This window comes from Arvicanthis niloticus, chromosome 27, assembly GCF_011762505.2.
Source record: "Arvicanthis niloticus isolate mArvNil1 chromosome 27, mArvNil1.pat.X, whole genome shotgun sequence".
In the NCBI taxonomy this organism is placed as follows: Eukaryota; Metazoa; Chordata; class Mammalia; order Rodentia; family Muridae; genus Arvicanthis; species Arvicanthis niloticus.
Window position 1 is genome coordinate 28,578,032 of NC_133435.1, and position 12,574 is coordinate 28,590,605.

Sequence of the window (12,574 nt, forward strand, 5' to 3'; positions counted from 1 at the left end):
TACTGTTATATAATATGTAATACATTTATAAATATAGCCTGCTCTGTTTATTTAGTGTTGCTCCTGTGTCTATGTGTTTAGGGCTGACCTCTTGGGACTAGCTCACCCATCATGGGGCTCTTCTCCGGAAGAGACTGATATCTTCTCCCTCAGTAGTCATGCATTATCTGTAGATCCTTATCTAATGTTGAGACCCCATGGATTTTCCCCATGTATGACGGCATGTCTGTAGGCATTGACATTCTTTCAGGTCTCAGGTCTTGTTGAGATGTCATGGGTGCAGCTTCCCTGTCATATATAGAAGGCACTAAGTCACAGTTCCTGCCCTGGTCCTCATATATAGAAGGCACTAACTCACAGTCCATACCCTGGTCCTGCCTCTGACTCCTACAGTCTTTCCCCCCACTCTTCTGCTATGTTTTCTGAGCCTTTGGTTGTAGGGGTTATATCATAGCTGTATCAGCTGGGGTTGGTCATTTGCTCTATACATTTTGATCAGTTGTGACTTTCGGTATTGATCTCTGCTGCAACAAGAAGCTTCTTTGATGGACGAGAGCTACACTTATCTGTGGGTGGAAGGATATGTATTTGGAATGCAAGTAGGAATTAGGCTGCTTTATAAATGTGGCAGTAAGAGGTTCTCCTAGAAGGGTCACTGTCCTTACCAGCCACAGTTAGTGGTTTACCGTGGAAGACGAGTTCCTTCCTGCTGAGAGGGCCTTGGGTCCAAATGGCTGTTGGCTACCCCAGGAGATAAATGCCACTATTACACCTTTTAGAGCTTCTTGCAGTTCTTGCCCTTTTTATGGTCTGTAGGCATTGCAGCTACTAAGTAGGACTATTGGTTGTTTCCGTCTGTGACTACTTATATACCACCTCCCAATACTTTGAGAGCCTGTCCTTAGGGCTGAGGCCTCCAGGTTGTTTCCACCTTGACTTCTCCAATTGTTCAAAATATGTGGTGTCTTTAGCAATAGGGACTTTGCCTTCAATCTCTGGGAGGCAGAAAACAAGGGCCATTTTGTGTTCTCTTGGACTTCCCAGACCAACAACTTGAAAGGAAGTTTTCTGTGCCTGGCAATGGGGTTTTTATTAGCTAGTCTATGGCTTTTAGAGTGATATAACTTAATCATGTGTGTTGTGCATTTGTGTGTGTGTGTGTGTGTGTGTGTGTGTATATGTATATATATATATGTATATATATATATATATGCAAGCACATGAACACACTTGCATATGTAATTGTAGGCAGATGTAAAAGTGATTTCCTTTTTAACACCCTTAGTGTTATACCTTCCTTCTCTCTCTCTTTTCCTCTGGGTTTTCTTCCTTCTCCCTCCATAGGTAACTCTTCTCCTATGGTTCTTCTCCCTCCATAGGTAACTCTTCTCCTATGGTTCTTCTCCCTCTATAGGTAACTCTTCTCCTATGGTTCTTCTCCCTCTATAGGTAACTCTTCTCCTATGGTTCCCATTTCTCCCTTTATAGCCCACAGTATGCTCTCTGTCTCCATGGGTTTTGCCTCCATCCACATAGTTAACTAGCTGCAAACTGGAAGTACTTGGGAGAAATCTATATTCTTGCTGACGTGTCCTTTACTATGTAGTTGGGCACACAGTAGTTGCTTTTGTATTAAATACATACAGACTTCTCTTGCTTGTTTCCTAAATAGTTTAACCCATAACAGCTGTCCACACAGCACTTGCATTGTATTAGGTACAGTACGAATCTAGAGACCACTGGAAGTCCATGGGAGGAAAGTTCAGTGGTAGAGTTAAAAAGCATTGAGTTTGATCCTCACTGTGGCAGACAGCAAACAAAAAAAGTATGCAGGGAAATGTATGTATCTTATATGTCAACACTGTACCCTTTTATTTAAGGGATTTGAATGTTGAGATTTTGAGGTATGGCAGCTAGCAGCTAGAAGTGATCCCCTGTGAGTTCTGAACTGGTTTCCTGAATGATCTTGGGTAAATAATAAATAAATAAATAGACCTTCTGAATTAAAAAAATTTGAGCTGAACCTAATGGCACAGACTTCTAATCCCAGCTACTCCACAGATTGAGGCAGGGGGATTGCAAATTTAAGGCCTACCTGGGCTGCAAAATGAGTTCAAAGTTAGCCTAGAAAGCTTAGTGAGATCCTGTCTCAAAATAAAAAATCCCAAGTCCCATGAGGATACGGCTCAGCGGGACAGTGCTTCCCGCCCTCCCATGCACAAAGTCCGATATGGCCAACAAAGAGTTAATGTGTGGGAGGATTGAGAGGGTTTACTGTAGACCACTAATAGGAATTTCATAGTGCACAAAAGGTTACAGACCCTCAGAGCATTTCAAAGAAACAGAAAATACAAAAATCAAAACAAGTAAACAAGAACAAGAACAAACTTACAGAAACAAGACAGCACCCCAAGAGCAGATGTGGCCGTTGGAGATGCTGCCAGTGAGCGCTCCTGCCTGCCTGCACTTCCTCTTCCCCTCATGTCCTCTCTCATTGCCAGAGCAGCTTTCCATAGGGCACACAAGACACTTCCTTCCCTTCCCTGCTTGGGGCCGTGATAACTCTCCCTGTGTGATGTGCATGGTTGTACAGGTTTGGTATCTTCTGTGACTAAGCTATTTTATATTTATTTTTGTTTTGGACACTTGTGTTCTTCCATCATTGTATCAAACACTGTAAAGAAACAAAGTTTCTCTGGACTCACACTTTGGGAGGTTTTTGAAAGGACTGCTTAGCCTCATTGCTGCTGGGCGTTGGTGACACAGCCCAAGAGGAAGGGGCTTGGGCTTCATGGTCTCTTCAAAGGCAGGTACAGCCTCACACGTACCTTCCAGATTGAAGTCTTTACTGTCTCCCAGTAGTGCCACTATGGAGAATGAGCCTTAATGGGCCTCTGGGGGACATTTAACCAAATCATAGCCTGGCTCTTAGCTTGGGATTTTACACTCTAAGTCAGGTGTTTCCACACATGCCTGCAGTCCCAGCATTAGGGAGGCGAGGCAGGAGAGTTGCCATTACCAGCCTGGATTACAGGGTGAGACCCTCTCTCAAAGGGTTAAAAAAAAATCTTATTCTCCAACTAGGGCTTTCAATAGAAATTTACCATGAGCCACACACGTGACTTAAGCTTTTGCTAGTATTCACAGGATAAAAAGCTCATATATTTCAGCATGTCAGCATTCAGAATTATTATCTCATGTCTTCTTATTCATACTAAATGTTTCAAGTCCCACGCACATTTTTTTTTCCATTTATATCATACATTTCTTTTTAGGGGTGTGAAGGTGTGGGGGGGAGTGTTTAGGGAGGGGTAGGGTTTGAACCTAGGACTTCATGCATGATATGTAAGTACCCTACCGCTGAGCTGGAACTCCAGCTCCTAAATGTTTTATTTTATTCTAAGCCTGGATTGGCCCCTAGTCACTACCCCCACCCTGCTGGCAATTGGATTTCTGCAGGTTGGGCAAATGCTGTACCCCTGAGACCCACCCTTACCCCCTCTAGCCACTTTTTTTGGAGTGTTTGCTGTTAAGATTGACAAGCAGGGAAAAATCTCAAAAGAGGGAGCACTAACATGTCAGAGTGTAATTGTCTTGTGAGGATAATTTCTTAATTTCTAAAGGACTAAAATAAAAGCTCCCTTCACCTTTCCTCTGCTTTCTGTTTGGTTCTTTGACACCCCTGCTTGACACACCGCTCAGTTAAAATGAACCAGAAGAGCAGCCGTGGGCCTTGGACTGGGCAACAGAGCTAAGGGGTTAACGACACTAAATACGATTAACTATTCTTTCTATGGCTGAGTTAATAAAAGATGAAAGATAAATAAATGTCCTATCGCCCTGGCCCAAAGCTAACAAAAGCTAAACGATAAGTTTCCTTTTCTTCCTTGCCCAGAGCTATCAAAGGCTAAAAGCTAAAGTCAGGATGATAAGTTCAGTTAGCTGTCTTCTGTGATAAACACCTGTGTGAGTCTTGGTGCGCACAGAACAGACTGCAGAACTATAGCTAACAGCAATGAGACACCTTTGTTTCTTTAGCTTGTGGGCTTGGTAGATACAGTATAATTCTCACACTCGGGGCTCATGTTACCCTGTGCAGAATACAGTCAGTTAGCATGCTCATGCCTGTTAAAGTGTCAGTGACAGACTCAAGATAGTAACCCAAGGCAGCTGTTCTTTCTGGAGTCCCTCCCCCTCCCCCCATTCATCCCCTTCCTTGATACTGAGGTTTCGTGAGACTCTCCCTCAGCCTGGATGTGGAAGTTCATGATTGTGATCTCTCCGGACTTGGAAAGCTGAGACAGGAGGACTGTTTTGAGTTCAAGTCAGTCAGTGATACATATCGATGCCCTGTCTCAGCTGGATGCTGGAGAGATGGCTCCATGGTTAAGACCATCATCTGCTCTTGCAGAGGACCCAAGCTGGGTTCCCAGTACCCAGAGGGCGGCACACAAGCATCTGTAACTAGCCCTAGTGGAACCATCATTCTCTTCTGACCCCTGCAGGCACTGCAGGCACTGCATGCACATGGTACACACACGTGCATGCAGACAAAACACTCATGCACATAAAATAAAAATAAATCAATCTTTGAAAATAATTTCTAGGGGACTAAAATAAAAGCTCCCTTCACCTTTTCTCTGGTTTCTGTTTGGTTCTTTCTTTGGGAAGACCGGTTACGTCACTTAAGGGCGGAGGCCATTTTCCAGTTCTCCAAGTGTGGCATGGCTGCCAGATCACAGCTCAGTTCTTGAAGTGCTTTAGTTGACTGTGAGCCCCTCAAACACTGCCGTGCTGGCACACTGCAATGCCTCTGTTGAGAATGAGTACAACTCTGTCCCTCCTGAGACGTGACCTGACCTGAAATGCTCTCCCCATGGAAGTGTGCCCATTGCAACAGTAACGAAGGCATTTTAGTAATTGCTTCAAGGGGCTGATGATGTAGCTCAGGTATTGGGTGCTTGCCTTGCTTCAGACCCCAGTGTTGTATAGAACCAGCACGGTGGTGCACAGCTGTCATCCTAGTACCAGTAAGCTGCAGGCAGGAGGATCAGAGGTTCAGGGTCATCTGAGAAGTGGGATAGTGAGTATGTATGTCACTGGACATGGTCCAGTGAGTAAAGCACTTGCCACACAGGTATGAAGACCAGTGTTCAAATCCTCACCACCCACTCAAACACAGGGCAGGCATAGCAGCCTGTTTGTTATACTGGTGCTGGGGCTAGAGGCAGGGATTCTCTGGAAGGAGCTGACTGACTAGTCTGGCAAGCTTTTGGGTTCAAGTGAGAGACCCTATGCCATGGTTTGAATATGCTTGGCCAAAGAAGTGGTATTATGTAGAGGTGTGGCCTTGTTGGAGTAGGTGTGTCACTGTGGGTGTGGGCTTTAAGACCCTCATCCTAACTGCCTGGAAGCCAGTCTTCCACTAGCAGCCTTCAGATGAAGATGTAGAACTCTCAGCTTCTCCTGCACCATGCCTGCCTGGATGCTGCCATGTTCCCACCTTGATGATAATAGACTGAGCCTCTGAACCTGTAAGCCAGCCCCAATTAAATGTTGTTCTTTATAAGACTTGCCTTGGTTGTGATGTCTGTTCACAGCAGTAAAACCCTAACTAAGACACCCTGCCTTAATGTATAAGGAGAAGAGTAGTTGAAGTTATCCACCAGCAAGCTTTGGACTCTAAAAACACACACATACATACACACACACACACATACATATACATACATTCTCACAAATACACACAGGCATATACTCCACACACATACACATGCACACATATACACACATATACACATACATTCACATACATATACATGGAGACATAAACACACTTCACACACACAAACACATATACACACAGACACACACACATACATACATAATACACACACAGAGGCATACAAACACGTGTAAAACACACACACACAAAGTGGCTATACATATCTGTGGAACAGGAGCAGTGGGATGGGGTGAAGCATGCAGGGAGGTCCTTTAATTTTGAGCATCCAATATCTGTTAGCACGAATGGAAGAAGTGAGTGACATGGTCCCAGCTGTGGTTTAGAACCGGTAGGATACAAGTGGAGGAATTAACTAATGAGTAGCTCAGCCAGAATGGCAGGACTCAGTCAGGGAAAGTCAAGCATAGATTGGAGAAGGACCAGGCTCTGCGAATGGATGGCTGTTATGAAGACGCCACAAACGCAGGTTGGCTGGGCACCCTGAAATCTGGGTTTGTAAATGAATATAGCTTTGCAGGGAACCATCAAACTTCTTAGTGGGTCCTGTTTTGCCTGTACTTGCTTTCTGCAGTCTTCAAGTGGATCTGATGCCGCCTGTTATTTGATTGTGCTATTTTGCAGGGCTGACAGACTGAGCATACCATAGCACCTGTAGCAGCATGTGACAGTTCAGTAAGCTCCTACTGGTCTGCTCATTGTGTAGACCAGGCTGGCCCCTAACACACAGAGATCTGTCTGCTTCTGTCTCCCAAGTGCTAGCATTAAAGGGATGGCCTATTGCTCCCAGCTAGCTCAGCTGACTCTTAGCTGTGGTGTGCCAGGAAGCCTGGGGCACAGTGAGGGAGGACATGGTGACACTACCACCGTTCAGTGTGGAGGGAATAGTGAGGGGACTCTCAGAGGAAGGAAGGCTTCTGGGTTGCAAAGGCCTGGCTCTTCTGATAGTTTGTAGTGGGTTTGTTGCCCCAAGAACTAGCAATGTTGCATACAGAGTTAGGATGTTCCTGGGAGACATGGCAGGTCCGTGTATGAAGAACCAGTCTGACCAGTTCAGTGCTGCATCTGAGTTTTCTGAAGCCCAAGGCTGAGTGGCCAGAACTAACTTGCCCCAGGAGCCTTCTGTTCAGTGAAGCCTTTGATTGAGACTTCTATAGATTTGTGATAGCCTGTGGCTCTCTCAGCCTTTGGAAGACTTACTGTTTTTATCAATTTTTTCTATTACTCACTCTTTCAGAAATCAAAGCTAATTTGTCTATAGCCTGTTCAGTTGATCTTCATACTTTCATTAAGTATTTGTTAAATTTACAATATCCTCCTAATAAGCCTTGGTTTTGTGTTCCTTAGATTTTCCTTCATATTGCTTCTTTCCATGTGTGACTGCTTTGACAGAAGGAAGAAAAATGTGTGGGCTAAATCTTAAGCGGGGTTGTTTCCTTTTGAGAGTGGGTCTCTTGACTAGCCTAGATAGAACCCACTAATTAGGCGCCAGAGTGTCCCAGCGCTGGGGTTACAAACGTGTGCCACCGTGACCTACCTGCCTGTTTATGTGGGTTCAGGAGATGGAAAGGCAAGCACTTTCCTGACTGAGCTGTCTCCCAGCCCTCCTGTCTTTTCTTTTTTAAAGATTTTATTTATTTTATGTATATGGGTACACTGTCACTGTCTTCAGACACACCAGAAGAGGGCATCAGATGGTTGTGAGCCACCATGTGGTTGCTGGGAATTGAACTCAGGACCTCTGGAAGAGCAGGCAGTGCTCTTAACCACTGAGCCATCTCTCCAGCCCCCTCCTATCTTTTCTTATTTTTAAGATTTATTTTGATGTGTGTGTGTGTGTGTGTGTGTGTCTATGTAAGTGAAGGCAGAAGCTGGAAGAGGGCATTGAATCCCCCCTCCCCTGTGTCAGAGATACAGGTAGTTGCAAGTCACGTGGCATGGATATGGAAGCCAAACTAGGTCCACCACTGAGCCATCTCTGCATCCTCTCTTCTACCATATTTTAGCAAAAAAAAAAAAAAAAAAAAAATCTCACTCCTACTTTCCTACTGTTTTGGGGAATGTAAATTAATGGCATTATGGAAAACATATGGAAGCTCCTTTAAAATACTAAAAATAGAGCTACCGTATGATTCATGCATCTTACCGCTGGTATCCAGCCAAAGAAATGAGACCGGCAGGTTGAAGAGTTGTGTGCACTTACACAAACTTAGGTAAACTTAGAACTGTTCATGGTGTCCCGTCTGATATCTAAATGGCAGTCTCCTGTGCCTCAGTGTGGATGCTCTGAAGACAGGAGTCAGGACATAGCATCCCACATCTCCAGAACCTGGCACAGGTGGCGATGCCGCACGGTCATGACTGAGTGTCCCGACACGGACATGACTGAATGTTGTGTGTGCTGCGAGCTTTCCAGGCTTTACATCTATCTCTATGCTTTATTTCTCAGCATCTCCGTGAGATAGGCACATTGCGGTCGCGGCTTTACCTATGAAGAGACAAAGACAGAAGCTGTAGAGAGCAGGCTCACACTGCAATCCCCACTAGAGAGGCCGAGGCAGAGGGATGGCTGAATGCTTTACAGAGTGAGTCTCAGGCTAGCCAAGGCAACATTGTAAGGCCTTATCTTAAAAAAGATAAAGCCAAAGAAACCATGAGTGACTTTTTAGTCCCAGAGCCAAGTGTTACTGTAGACAAGACTGAGCAAAAAACCAGACCTCACCTTCTTCTCTATCTAGTGAGCTGGGTCACTGCTATCAGCCATCACCCTGATAGAACCACAGTGATTTTCGATAGAGAGCTATGAGTGAATCCACATGACTAACCCCGTTTGGGATGCACGTAATGACTGAAGGTCAGGGTGTTGTTGTTTGCTTGCTTTCCTTTTGGTGTTGCTGAGCCCAATGCATGCTGGGAAAATGCTTTTATAGCACTGAGAGGTGTCCCCCATCCCTAACCTAACACATTATATGAACCAATTTACCCAGCATCTCAAAGCAGCTGGAAGCACAGCTGTTGATTTATCCGGTGAATTAAAACTGTTCTTTTTCATTCCATGTATTCCTTCTTCCTATGTAATTCAGTAGTTCTCAGGGTATAACTCAAACATTTCCTTCCTTTGTTTGCTTTAGAGACTCTTGCCCTGCAGCCCAGGCTGATTTGAAATTCACTGTGTATTCTTGGCTGACCTCAAAGCAATCTTACTTCAGCCTCCCAAAGCCAGAGACTGCAGGGGGAAGTCACCATGCCAGGCTTCTTTCTTTCATTTCCTTCTTAACTTGTTTTGTTTCTTACGTTGTTTTTTTAAAGCAGAGTTCGGTGTATGTAAGCTGTGTGGTCCAAGCTGGTCTGAAACGTCTAGATTCTTAGGTTCAAGTAATCTTCCTCCTTCAGGCTCCGTGGTGCTGACATTCCATGTAATACCACCACACCAGGATTTTCATCCAACTCTCTTTCTCTTCCCTTCCTCCCCGCCTCCCTCCCCTTCCTTTCTTTCTGAGAAAAGTCTCACAATCTAGTCCAAGATGTCTTCAAACTTGAAATCTTCTGGCCTCAGCGTCCTCAGAGCATGGACTACAGATGTGGCTTCCCTTCTGTCTGTCTGTCTGTCTGTCTGTCTGTCTGTCTCTCTCTCTCTCTCTCTCTCTCTCTCTCTCTCTCTCTCTCTCTCTCTGCCTCTTTGTGTGTGTCTCTGTGTCTGTTTCTCTTTCTCGCACTCTTTTACTTTCTCTTTTCTCTTTTTTATGTTTAGATCCATCATAGTGTTTAACAAACATTAAACTATAGTCTTAGATTATTATTGTCTACTGAATAACAGGGCAATTATACCAGGCAATTGGAAATACAGTTCCTTGATTCCTTGTCTAGGCCCAAGATGGCTTTTGTTTCTGATTTAATCGGTTGTCTGTGTTTCTAGATAGTTCTTAGGTCTCCTTTAATGTGGTTGACAGTAATCTCATCACTTCTTGCTGTCTGTTTCTTGTTTCCCAGTAACTTCACTGTGTCTAGTTGGCTGTTGTTGATCAGCTGGTAGCTGGCATGCATTCATGTGTACATGGCCATGAGTGTTGCTAACCAGGTTTATTGGTATTGTCATCAAAATCCCTCTCTTTGTTTGTCTATCTGAGCATTGCCAGAGGAAAAATAAATTGTTGGGGGTTTTTTGGGGTTTTTTTGTTTTTTGGTTTTTTTTGGCTGATCGTGCTGTTTTGAGGGGAAAGCTTCCCTCTCCTTCTCTTCCTCAGCAGAGTAGGAAGCCATGTCTTACTGTTTTTTTTTTTTTTTCTGTGTACAGCACTCTGTAAAAGCCAGGAGTCAGTGATGATTTAGGATCAGTGGAGGATTCCAAGTAGCTGAGGGAAGTCATGAGATCAGTTGTGAGTAGCCTGACTGAGTCAGCATCCCATGGGGATACTATCAAAAAACCTTGGCTTTGACTATTGAACTTTATTAAGAAACCAAGTCAGGTTACAGGCCTAAACTGACTGGCATCTTTGTCCTCAATTTATCCTCAGATTTTCACATAGTAAAGAACTTCTTAAAAGTCGTCTCCTCAGTCAGTATTATATACTTAAGAGTAAGTGAAATAGGCCTGGGAGTGATCAGGCATTTAGGTTCATGAACTAAGACTCCGGGGAAGAAAACAGAAGCAAAATATGCTTGGTAAAGACTCTGATTTTGACATTAGGAAACTTGACCATGTTGGCCCCTGGACCTATCTGGGTGACAGGTGCTGCTCCCTGGTCCAGCCTCCTGTGCTTTCAAATTGGTGCTCACCTGGGCCACTTGTTGTGAGTCCTCAGGGGGATGTTGATGACTGTGGTTACTCAGTAACCATTATCTCCAGTTCCTGAAGAAGGTCTGTCCTCCATCTCAATGTGGGGACACTCAGGAGAGGACCTGAGGGAGTGGAGCCTTCTGTGTAGGGGCCAGCTTTGGCTGAGCAAGTGTCTAGCTTGGGAATTTCCTCTCCTTTATCTTCTAATAATCACTTTGAACTAACTTCTGTGACTGAGGTCAAATGACCCAGACTTCAAACCTGTCTGGTCCCCAAATTGTTTTCTCATCCACAAGGACTAGGGTATAATTTCTAGAGGAGGGATGTTTGATCTCAAGAAAGGGAAAGTACCTGTTCTCCGTAGGAGTCAGGAGAGCCTGTTTGAAGGATGTAAAGTAAGTAGTTTACTAGAGACAAAAGGAGCAGCTTAGGAGGTGAGGCAGGCCAGTGGGACAAATCTGGAATCCCAGTACTTAGGAGGCTGAGGCAAGACTGTTGGTTCAAGGACAGCCTGGCCTATGTAGTGAGCCCCTGCCTCAAAGCAGAAAACCAAGCAAACCTAAAAAATAAGCTAAAGATGTAAGTCATAGGAGTGTGTACTTCATCAGATCCCATGAGCTGCACCAGAAGGATGCTGGACCTCATGGGGGGGTCCCAATTGAGAAGTCATAGGAACTGCTACACTCAGGCCCCCAGCACCCTGTATAGTGGTCCAGGACAAAGAAGAAAGGAAATCAGGCTGCCACCAGAAGAAAGGGACCAGAAATCAAATAACAACACAAGTCATTGAAAACCTCTAAAGGTCAAACTTGAGTATTTTTGAACACAGTCATCTGTACTTGGCACATTGTATATTCCTAGAAGACATTCAATTGTTTTCTTTCTTATAATTACTTAAGTCTGGTTTGTATTACAGGCATTCATTGGTTACACCCCACTGACATTGTTAGTCACCTTTTAGGAGGTCTGACCCAGAGGAAGGTCTGCAAAGGTCAGATCTTCATGGGTACTGTGTATAGCTCAGTGCTTAGCGTTACAGAACATTCAGAGGCTTCTCTGTTCTCGTGTGTGCCTGTTTATCACACGTGCCTTTGTTTATTATTTTCTCTTCTATTATTTTAAATCTAGAAAGTATGAGACACAGCAGGCTCAGAGCTGTAATTTGAGTTCTCAGAAGGCAGAGGCAGGAGAGTCACTGCAAGTTTGAGGACAGTCTGGTTTATATAGTGAGTTCTAGGCCAGCCAGAACCGCCTAGCAGGACTTTGTTTAAAAACAAAGACAAAACCAACCCCAAACTAGAGAGAATTTAGGAGGAGTTAAGACAAAATACTCAGGCTTCTGCCCTCGGCTTATTTACCATCTTAACTGGAGGCTGCATGCCAATTCCTTCACTGTCTGAAGGGTTTCACTCAGAAGTTTATAGCTGAGTGCCTACAGCAAGTGCAGTTAGCAGACTTAACAGGTGGACAGCTGGTCAAAACGAAATTAAAAAAACCAAAACAAAAACAAAAACAAAAAAAAAAACCCAGAGTCCCCAGGTCAAAAGGGCCTATGGGGGAAGTGGTTGTGGCCCATCTTCTAACCTGTATGTATGTCTATAAACTCTTAGACTACATTTTGTTAACCATGTATCTAACAAAAGATTTTCTAGATAGATGTAACGGTCCATGCCTGAAATCTTAGCACTTGGGAAGACAGGAGCATTGCCTCCAGTTGGGGGCCAGTGTGGGCTACAAGAGTCTCCCAAGTGCTGGGATCACAGGCACGAGCAGTCACACCCGCCCAGCCCAAGCACTCTGAGAGACGTGTTTCTTAATTGACACAGTAATTTATAGGTTGCAGATGTTTAATGATTTGTTCCAAGTAAATGGACATATCCATCACCTCAGGTACTTATCATTTCTTTGTGTCAGAAGCATTGAGAAACCTTCTCAGCTAACTACTTAGAAATACTTGTCAGTGTAAACAATTGTTACCTATTATACTATTCACCAAGCTCTTTCTAAGGGATTTCTCATGTTTGGGGAACTGATTTGAACTAAGCTGAATTATG

At 44.3% G+C, this 12,574-nt stretch overlaps 1 protein-coding gene across 1 annotated transcript in view; it reads left to right on the forward strand.

The window, feature by feature from the left end:
• Positions 1-12,574, forward strand: part of Scarb2 (scavenger receptor class B member 2) — a 61,431-nt gene that overhangs the window by 24,606 nt on the left and 24,251 nt on the right. The gene's annotated exons all lie outside the window — the stretch shown is intronic.